Consider the following 10,680-nt stretch of genomic DNA (forward strand, 5'->3'; position numbering starts at 1 on the left):
TAAGTAGCTGTAGGGGTTACTGATGCTGCTATGCAGGAGCAAGGCAGGTGGACTGGAGCAGGGTGGTGGCTGCTCCAGTCTGCCCACCTTGCTCCTACACATGAGCAGTGGTGCCTACCTAGCTGCTGGTCTGGTGCACTGTGCTGCTTCACCTCCCTGCCAGAGTCTGCTCTGGGACTTTCGACCAACTGGCTGGGAGCAGAATATGGAAGCTGGGTCTGTCCTGGTTTGCCTGGGACATATTGTCACCCTATCTATTAAGTAAACTGTTCCCAGTCTTTTTATCAGATAAGTATTTTTTCCACGCTTTTATGTCCTTTCTGGATGTATTGTAGGATTCAGTTGCTTGAATATTCCCAGAGGGAGTGCAAAAGAGTGTTATTGTGTCTGAAATGGGTTACAAATGCTTGCCAAGAATCATGGACTTGTGTCCATTGCTGCCCCAGACCTGCTTGTAGTGCTGTGTACCACCAGCCAGGAGACATGTCTTCAGCCCTCAAGGCCTACAGGGCAGGTAATTCCTTTGTGTTGCTGAACAGTGACCCTTGTTAATGGGTCCATTAAAGGGAGCTCTGCTAAGTTTTTGTAGCTGGAATGATCATTGTGATCCTGTAAGATCTCAAGGAGGTGAAGCAGAAAAACGTTCTTGATTTATTTTATTTATTTTAAAGATAATTTCTAACGCACCTCATCTCCAAATGAATTGATGCAGTTACATAAACAGTTGACCACTGCTGCACCAGCCTCTGGTGGCATCAACTCAGATCTCTCCATTGTGCTTTGGTTTTAAGAATGTGCTGTGGCCACCAACCAATGCTACACTGCAATTGCAATGTAGTGATTTTTGCATGCGATTGTTTTAAACAGAAGGGAAATACACTTGCATCAACAGAAGAGTGGCAGTTTTAGCCAACAGTGTTCAGCTGTCACTGATCCTTGAGGTGATGTTGGACAAGTTGCAACCCCTGTGTTTAATTCCTAGGCTATAAAGCAGGGATAAACTCATCTTAAATAATCACCAGTCCACACATTCATGCAATTAATGGTGCAATAAAACAAGGATTAACAACTTTGTGGCTGGTTCCCATCGTGCCTTAAATTGAATACGTGGCCTTGAAGGGTTCTGATGGGCTCCTGAGTCTTGGATCGCCAATCAGCTGCCTAGCACTTCAACCCACAGTAGTACTGGGCACCTAGCTTGCTACTTGCCGGTGCGGCGGAGAGTCCAAGGTGATGATCTGGGGCTTTCCCTCCACCAGCACTAGGATACCACTGAGATATGATCCCCAATCCCACAATCACATGTCTTACCATGTAGGTGTGGGATCATGGATCAGATCCCATTGTGCCTTTAACTGAATGTCCGTCAGTGGTCTGTCTGGATCCTAACTTCTGTCTCAATCAGATGCCTCAAAGTTCTCAGGTATGCATCAAAGGGACACCTAGGAGATGTGTAGCAGGTCAGTAGGGGGTGCTCCTGTGCTAAGCCACCCACCACACTGCGCCCAACCACCTACCAAACTCCGAGTGCCTTCCTCAGGGTGCCTTGTGTTTGGCCAACCCCCTTCCTGGAGCACATCCACAAACCTGGGGGTAACACTGCCACCATTCATGAGTCTCGGTCTGTTAGTGGCTCTGCGCCTCATGAAGTGCACAGGCTTTATAGACCTGAAGGGTACTTGACCCATTGTAAGAATTTGGGGTGCTTTTTCCTTCAGTCTGAAGCACAAATCAAGGTCTCTTTTAGTCAACTGGACCAAGGGGACCCCAAGGCATAATCTAGACCCCCTCCCAATAAGTCTCCCATGCTGGGTACAAAGGAGAACATTATTGATTACAAGGAGTAGGTTTGGAAGAGGGTACAAGGTACAGCGATATTGGAGAAATACCTTGGAGCAAACAGTGGTATGGTAGCCTTTGATCACACATTTCAGTTACTACAGGCTATATATCTAGTTAGATTTCAAGTAGCTTACTCACAGGTATCATCCAGAGGCTGATCGAGCTTTCCACTGGAGGCAGGCAGTTCGTAGTGTATCCATGTGTTTCTAGAGAGATGACCTGCTTTCTTTGTCTAAATCATGGCTGCTACTCCTGGACATTTTTTAACTTGTATAGACCTTATGACCTCATTTACCTGATCCAATGAAGACCAGCAGTTGTTGGCTGCCAGCCAACCAATTCAAAATGCATCACTGGTTGCCGGGTAGATTGGCAGAGTCTCTAGCCCCTCACCCAGGTGTGGGGCCAGTAATATAGGCAAAGGGAGCAGGTTCCCCCCTCCCTCTGGAATATATCTAGCTCAGGTTACAGCTCAGGGTTATCTGCAGCAGATGGGGGCAGGGGTGCCTGCCCTCTGCAGTGACCATGGTAATCGCATTTAATAAACCTGATAGCAGAGTTTGGGGAGAGACGGATGGCATTCTGCCACAATATGTATGTCAGTAAGAGCTTCTGTCCTTCTGCCAGAGGACCTGTATCTCCAACAGTCTTTGAATTTATGCTGCATTCCCACAAAAAGAACTGCTGTCTTGATCATCCACCCGTGACATGCAGTGAGAAAGGGGTGGTCTCTGAAACACCTAGGGCCCAGACTTGTGAGGTGTTAGAGCTGAGAGCTCACCTATAGAATAAGGCTGGGTTGTTTCTTCTGTGCGAAGGGTTCGATTGCAGCATTCCCAAGCGGTTCTTTGGCAAAGGCAGTGGAATAATACAGCATGGGCTTGATTTAACACATTACATTTGAAAGTGAAATCCCGACCCATTGGAATCTATGGGAGAACTTGAGTGGGGACCCAATTTCACCATCTTGTCTCTGGACAGTGACTCCTGCCGGGGGTGACCAAACCTACCAGCCCAGTGACTGGATTAAAGGTAGGGGCAGGGGAGGAACCCCTATGTTGGCCATCTCTCTCAGGTGATGGCTGAGGCCACTTCTCTGAACTGTGAACATGGGAGGGGGTGCACAGACCTGTGGGGTATATGTCTCTGGTTCCATCATTCTCTCCTCTTCTGTGTTAACATTTGAGCCCGGAGCTCCTCCTTCTTCCCTGTGTTCCAGCGACCATCATTGCTTTTGAATAGGCTGCTGTCTGTGTGAGCAGCTGGGCAGAAGCTTATCCTGGCTTATAGGTGATGTGTCTATATGCTGCTGTCTGTGCTCCCCCAAGCATGCACAGAGCTGGCCTGTATTGATGGGTTGGATAGTTGAGTTGCTTGGGCAGAATGTTTAGGAAACTGCCTTGTGCAGCGGCTTGGATCTCATCTGCTGAAACCCAGGATATGCTTGTACCCCTGCGTGACCATGGCATTTTGCCTTTGTGCAAAGCCATCCTTCTTTCCTGAAGCTTTTATGGCTGAATGCTCCTGTTATCCCAGCCTGCCCATTTCTGTGCTCAGTAAAAGAGAAATGGTTTTCAGTCAGGGCAACATTAATCAAAAGATTCCACTCGGTAGGGTGTGTGATGGGCAGTGAGAGAAGGGGGCCTTTCACCTCTAGGACATTTTTTTTTTTTTTTTCATGCAGCCCTTGGCACAGAAAACACTGTTATGACCTTTGCCAGCATCCAGCCAGAAAGCGATAGTTTTGCAAGATTTTTTACCAGGCAAGTTGGCAAGTGTTGTTCTTTGCTGTCCCTAACTCAGAAGAGATGGGAACATGGGGCTTATCTTTTTCCTTTTGTCTCTAGAAGAAGAGGAGTAGGGATATCCCTGCGGTGCAGAGATCCTCACTTTTTTTTTTTCAATCCATGTCCTTAGATACAAGTGTTTAAAAATGCTGATAAGGCCAACCACGCGGGCTGGAGGCAGGGAGATGGTCTCTGAGAAGTGACTGCAGTGGAGTTGCCCATGACTGCCACCAGCTTTAGAAAGTCCCTTTGTGGTGTTCTCTCACCAAGGCTTTGCCTCCCTCTCTGTCTCTGTGCAGCTGTCTCTTTAAACAGCATCAGTCCCTTACATGGTTTCTGCAGAATGTGTCATATCTGTCTCTGCCCCAGGTCTTCCCAGTGTCCCTCGGGCTCTGTGGGAAATGAGCTGATGGTCACAGCCCAGGTGCTGGTGGGTGGGTGCCCACAGCACACAGTCTGCCTCGGCAGGAACCCAACGGCTTGTGGACTTACGTGGTCTCTATTTCCTGACGAGGCAATGGTGCCTCCAGTTCCGGTCTGAGATATAAGGGCCTTGTAGGGAGGCTTGTGCTGCTGCTTTCTGTGCAGTGCTTATCCTATGGATTAAGATGGATTCCAGAGCAGCCAAACTCCATTTCTCACCATCCCTGACTGACAGAAAAGCATTACCTGGTGCAGCGCTGTTTGTTACCCACTGGTGAATGTATGTTGTGTGTCCCCACCCCTGTGACAATCCAAAGAGAATGGGAATTTTTATAGCCTTGGCTCTGGCTGTAACATCTTTTTAAACTAAAGAGGCTCCTGCTTCAGTCCCTGATGTTACAGCAAAGGCTGAACAGCTTGCTTATTACAGCCTGAGACCCCAGAGGAGCCTGCTCCTGAGACCCTAGAGGAGCCTGCAAAGACTCCTGAGGGGGAAGAGGTGATGACCGTGTCATCTGGGCCTCTGCCAACACACCTGACATAACTGTCATGCTCAGGCACTTATGTGAAAGCTGCATGTGAGTCCTTGGAAATAAATGGCAACTGCTGCTGGTTGGCTTTGTGCCAGCCCTTCAGAAACCAAAATGTGGATTTAGAAGTCTAGCTCTGGGTACCTGTTAGAAAATGTTGGCCATGGGGCACAGAGGCCTTTTCTCAGGGTGCCTTCTGCCTGGATTTCTCCTGTATCCCAGACAGAGCGAGCAGATGCGTGGAGCACCACCTGCCCATCCATCCCACTGGGTAGTTGACCAGAGCTGGTGTGGGATCCCTTCCTTGAGTGGCCGATCCTCACAAGTTCTGGCCTCATGGAGAGGACTTTAACAGCCAGCTGTTGTTTCAACCTCCATATGGAGAGATGTTTTGATATATTTTACATTATTCCCAGTTTCTGTCACCATTTTGGGCAGCCCCTTGCAACGGGGAAGTCATGTCTCCTGAACACTGCTTGGTTGATGTTGGGGACTCTGTGAATCCTTTCTGTAGTGAGAGGGTGGCCTGGGGACAAAATGCTATTCCTTACCATTTTATAGTGTTGTGAGCTGTCATCTGCTCTGGAGCTGGGAAGGGAGGGTGCCCAGGAACAGACTGTGGGATGCAGAGTTGATCTGCCCTAGCTTGCAGCAAAGGTGATTGAGAAACAACATGAGTAGCTATGCCTAAAGTGCTCTGGAAAGAGCAACAGCTGGAAGCCCAGGAGCCCCCTCTCTCCGAGATCACTGGGGAATAAGATGAGCTGTGCAATCCAGATTTGGCAGCTGTTAAAGATGACCAAGCTCAGGAGCAAAAGCATGAAGCAGAGCTCCACAATTGACTTAAAGATGATTAAAAGAACGGAGATAAGTTTTATGGGGGAAATACAGAAAGGGGCATTCTGGCTGTCCAGTAAGAGGGTGTGATGTGTGGAGTTATGCTGGTTGTCCCCAGGTTGCAAAGCTGAATGGAGTGTGTTTGGTTTTCTCAAGCTTCTGGGCTTTGCTGCATGGGCCCAGGAAGGATTTCCCCCTCCTCCTGTTGCTAGATGTGTGAGGGGATTTGTTTTGCCTTCCTTAGAGGTGTTGGGTATTGGTTTCAGCCAAAGCTGGTCTGTACCAGTGCTTCTGCTGGGATTAAGGTCTAGAGATTCCTGGCTAGGGGGTCTTGCCCTTCCTTGTGTCGGCAGACTGATTTGACACACTAGGATCAGGAAGTTTTACATTGTGGTCAGGTTGGTATGGACTGTGGGGGGAATTTGCCTTTCTTTGTAGTGAGGGGCATGGCCCACTTCTCTGGATCTCTCAAGTGCATTTTAAGAACACATGCAGCAGCAGGACACCGACTGCTGTTGTCTCCTTGCTTTACCTATGGCAGGTTAGGGTGCTTTTGGTGTCTTTAGGCAATATGCCTCATAGTTGTAGGACAAGGTTAATTGTGTACTTTTATTAGTAAAAGTAGATAAGAATTTGTATGGGATGGTTTGGACGGGGATGATTCTGCCTCAGGCAGTGGGTTGGATGACCTCCAGAGATCCTTCCCAGCCCTACTTTTCTATGATTCTAAACCACCTCTGTCTTTAGACACTGGCCCATCAACTCCCTGTTCTTTAGCTTGTCTGCATCTTAGGGGGCATTCCCTTAGTTTCCTACCCAGTGCCAGAGGCAGTTTCTTCTGCAAAGCAGTGGGCCAATTTGCTTGGCTGCTTATTCACTGAGTGGTCCCAAGAGGGTCCTACAGCCATGGACGGGCTCTGCCTGTGGTGCTAGGACCATTGAGAAGCCAGCACTGCCCATACGTTTCAGAGAGAAGTTGCAAAGCACCAGTACTTGAACTGCACCCTGCAATGCCAGAGAATTACTCATGTATATAAGACTCCCTATAGATGTAGTCATGCAGTGCTTCTGTGGGGCTATGGTGGGTGGTTTGTGTGAGGTTTTCCCCTTGATGAATACTGATACAAAAACATTTGTGATCAACTTTAGCTGTCCCTTTCTATGCTTCTCCACACTTTATTAAATCAGCCCTGTTCCCTCCAGTTCTTAGTGCCCCAGACTTGAGGGGGGTGGGGAATAATCATCTCGCTCTTTCAATATTTTAGAAGGTCTTTCCACAGTGACCTCCTGATGGTGGTATGAAAGGAGTCAATACTTGCCAATAGCCCCTGGATGCTCAGATGCCATGTGCTGCAGGAGTCCTTCTCCCCACCAAATAGGAAGCTTTTCCTCTTAAATCCAAAATCTGCCTCCATTCAGGCACCCAGAAGCACTGAGTTACCCTTGATAGGTGGCTTTTTTTTTTTCTTTTTTTTTTTTCAGTCATCACTTGCTTGGTTTAGTCTCAACAATTTTCAAAATTCTTCCAAAAAAAAAGAAGAAGAATGGGCAGGGCCCTGGATGTGTGGTGAGAGGCTGAGAGAATATTCACGTTGTGCCAGTAAGCTGGATGTGCATTGTTAGAGGCAGAGTGGGTGGCACAGGGACCGATCTGCATGCGTCTCTGAGCAGGGGATGTCCTGGGACACAGGGGCCATGGTCACATGGATTCCTGCCACTAGAGCAAAGCTAGTCATGAAACAGTTGAAAGGGAAGTTTCAGCAGCAGCTGATGGCAAGATATTTTAAATAAGCAAATGTGGGAAGTCCCAGGGAAAACCTGTGCTGCTGACCGGTTAGCACCCCTTTCATCACAGGCAGCAGTGGAGACAGCTGGGGAACATGACAGTGTCCCACAGCAAAGTCCTGTCTTTAGGCAGAAGGGGAACAGGCCTGCTCACCCATGAGGGCAGGGAGAATGGAGTATGTTTCCCTGGAGTTGCAGGACGGCAGAGAGTCCCTCTGGACTGTGAGGTCGGCAGGAAAATAATATATTGGGAAGGGTTTTGGCTGTAACGAGAAGAGAGGGGTTCAGTGGAGGAGTGTTAAAACCTTTAGCTATCTTTGGCAGTTGGGCACCACCTGGCTTGAGATGAGAGGGTGGCTGTGTGGTCCCACACACTGTCTATAGTGGCTTATGGAAGAGGAGGTGTTTTCCAAGGATGCAAAGAAATTCTGGGTGGTCTTGAATGATGAAGGCCTTTCAAATGAGGGGTTAAAAACCCAGAGCCACTAACCACCATTTCCTGAGGAAGGACGCAATTGGTGGGTGCAGGGAACTCTATTGTTATGGATCCTTATTTCTTCCTTCAGAGTGATTGTTGCATGTAACTAGTGGGTTGCTGCCTCAGGTCCTCTTTAACCTCCACAAGAAGCTCTTGGGAAGCCCCAGTAATAAACAGTCTTTTAAACTGGCTGACCTTTGCTCCCTGGGTATTTCTCAACATACCCCAGTCACATACAGACTTTTAACAAATAAAGCAAGTAAACAAAAAATCCTTGTCCTGAGCCTACAAGGAGCCCCTGCGCCTCCTTCCTCCCAGTACTGGCTTGCCCTCTTAAGAGCCCAGCAGTCTCCTCTCCCTGGTGCTTCTCCTCCACACCTCCCTCTGGTTCTGCTTCCTGGGCCTTATCACAGCTGCACCCCTCCACCCGGCTGGCTGCCTCCTCTTAAGGGTACAGGCCACCTTGTTACAGTAATATACCAAGCTGTGTTTTGGCCTTGGATATCATAGGTGACATCAGCTCTGCAGAAGTGGAAGTTAGAGGTGTCCTCTGCTCCTTGGGATAACAAATCCTGCTCCTGACTATCATAGAGAAGAAGCCCCATTGATAGCCCCACTCTTGCTCTGAATTTCATCTGCTCTACCAAAAACTCAGGATGGCTTGGCCTTTGGAGAGACAAGACTATAGCCTGTATGTTCAGAACCTCCCTTCAAGCTTGGACGCAGAATTAAGGTACAGTTGCAATTCCCTTGATTATTCCCACCCAATCAGAAAAGAGGCAAGGGGCAAATAGCCTGATTTTATTTATTTATTTATTTTTTTAAATTTTTTTTACGCCACAGCCCCAAACCACAAGGACAAAAAATTATTCCAGTACCTATAGCTACTAACAACAGCATAATACAGATTCTAACCTATACCTGTTGGGGAGACTTAGGAGGGAGGTAGTATTCAGACTAGCAGTCTATACCCTAAGGTTATAAATGGCTTGGCCTAATATTCTAAGTTTTATTCATATTTCTTTATTTCACTGAAACTTTGGGAACTTAACTGAATCAGTTCGCTTATGGACTTGGATGGTCTCAATTAGTAGGGACTTAGGTTCCTGTGAAAGTTAGTTTTGGAAAGGAGGATTTCTTATGTTTTTTCCTCACCATCATGGAGTTTTGCTTACCACCATCCTGTTTTCTTTTAATCTTACTTTATGGTCATCACTGACAAGGCTAATACTTATAATAGTATAATAATATACTAATAATTATTAATATTATACTAATATTACTATTATACTTACCTAATAATCTTAACACACATATATCTATTATAGCAAAACTATATCCAATACATTTGGTTACCTCAATCGTTGCTACTAACATGTTTAAGTTAAAGCTATGACACACTTTTATCTGGATAATCCAATTTAAGACCTTTTGTAACTTTTTCAGGCCTTTTGCTCTGTTTTATTTGATCTGATTTAGCTGGATGCGTCATTTGTTTTCTTTCCTTTCCTGACCAGGCTACTTGTCACTTAGAAACAGGTTTTTGGGGTCTCATCTGTAACACAACAGAAGTTCAGTGCACATAAACCACTTTCAAAATGGCTGAAACTGGCTTAAGATAAAGTTGGATGGAGGTAGTATCAGACTTAACTGATTTAGCTTAAATCACTGTATTGACTTTCTGTCCCAGATCGCCTCCAGATTCAAGTTACCCCACCGTCCCCGATCATCCTGGGATGTTTTGTACCTCCCCTCACAGGATGGGCAGTCTAGCCTTGGCCCAAGGTGTCTGCTCCAGACAAGTAGGGATGCATGCTGTAGTGCCCCTGGCCATGTGGCTGCATTTCCGGAATCAAAAGTGAGCATCTGCTCACTTGCTTATTAGCTCAATCTACACAATTTAGACTAACCTGTGAAGATTTAATCGAGTCAGCCTCAGGCTTTTTGATTGTTTTACTTAGCCAAGAAGCCCAATTCCCTCAGCTTCTCCTTATAAGTCATGTGCTTTAGCTCCCTTACCATATTTGTTGCCTTTCACTGGACTCTCTCCAATTTGGCCACATCCTTTCTGTAGTGGGGGCCCCCAAAACTTGGAACAGTATTCCAGATGTGGCCTCACCAGTGTCGAATAGAGGGGAATAATTCCTTCCGTTGATCTGCTGCCAACACTCTGATGCTGTTAGCCTTCTCCTTAACAAGGGTGCACTCTTGTCTCATATTCAATTTATTGCCCACTGTAACCCCCAGGTCCTTTTCTGCAGAGCTGCTACCCAGCTAGTTAGTCCTCAGCCAGTTGTGGTGCATGGGATTGTTCCATCCTAAGTGCAGGACTTTGCACTTGTCCTTGTTGAACCTCATGAGATTTCTTTTGGTCCAGTCCTCCAATTTGTCAAGGTCTCTCTGAATCCTAGCCCTACCTTTCTACTTATCTACTACTCCCCCCGCAGCTTGATGTCATCTGCAGACTTTCTGAGGGTGTGCTGCATCCCATATTTCAGGTCACTGATGAAGATATTGAACAAAGCCTGCCTCAGGATGGACCCCTGGAGCACTCCACTTGAGATTAGCTGCCAACAAGGGAGAGAGCCATTGACTACTACCCTCTGATGATCCAGACAGTTTTCTATCCACCTTACAGACTATTCATCCAACCTGCATTTCCTTAGCTTACTTGCAAGAATGTTATGGGAAACTGTATCAAAAGCCTTGCTAAAGTCATGGTGTATCACGTCCACTGGTTTCTTGCATCCATAGATCCAGTTATCTCATCATACAAGGCAATCAGGTTGGTCATCCATGACCTGCCCTTGGTGAATGCATGCTGACTGTTCTTAATCACCTTCTTCTCCAACAGCTTAGAAATGGATTCCTTGAAGATCTGCTCCATGATTTTTCCAGGGAATGAGGTGAGGCTGGCTGGTTTGTAGTTCCCTGGATCCTCCTTTATTTATTTTTTTTAAAGATGGGCACTATGTTTGCCCTTTTCCAATCATCTGGG

Source organism: Crocodylus siamensis, chromosome 2, assembly GCF_052110815.1.
Source record: "Crocodylus siamensis isolate JL-2025a chromosome 2, ASM5211081v1, whole genome shotgun sequence".
NCBI classification, from domain to species: Eukaryota; Metazoa; Chordata; order Crocodylia; family Crocodylidae; genus Crocodylus; species Crocodylus siamensis.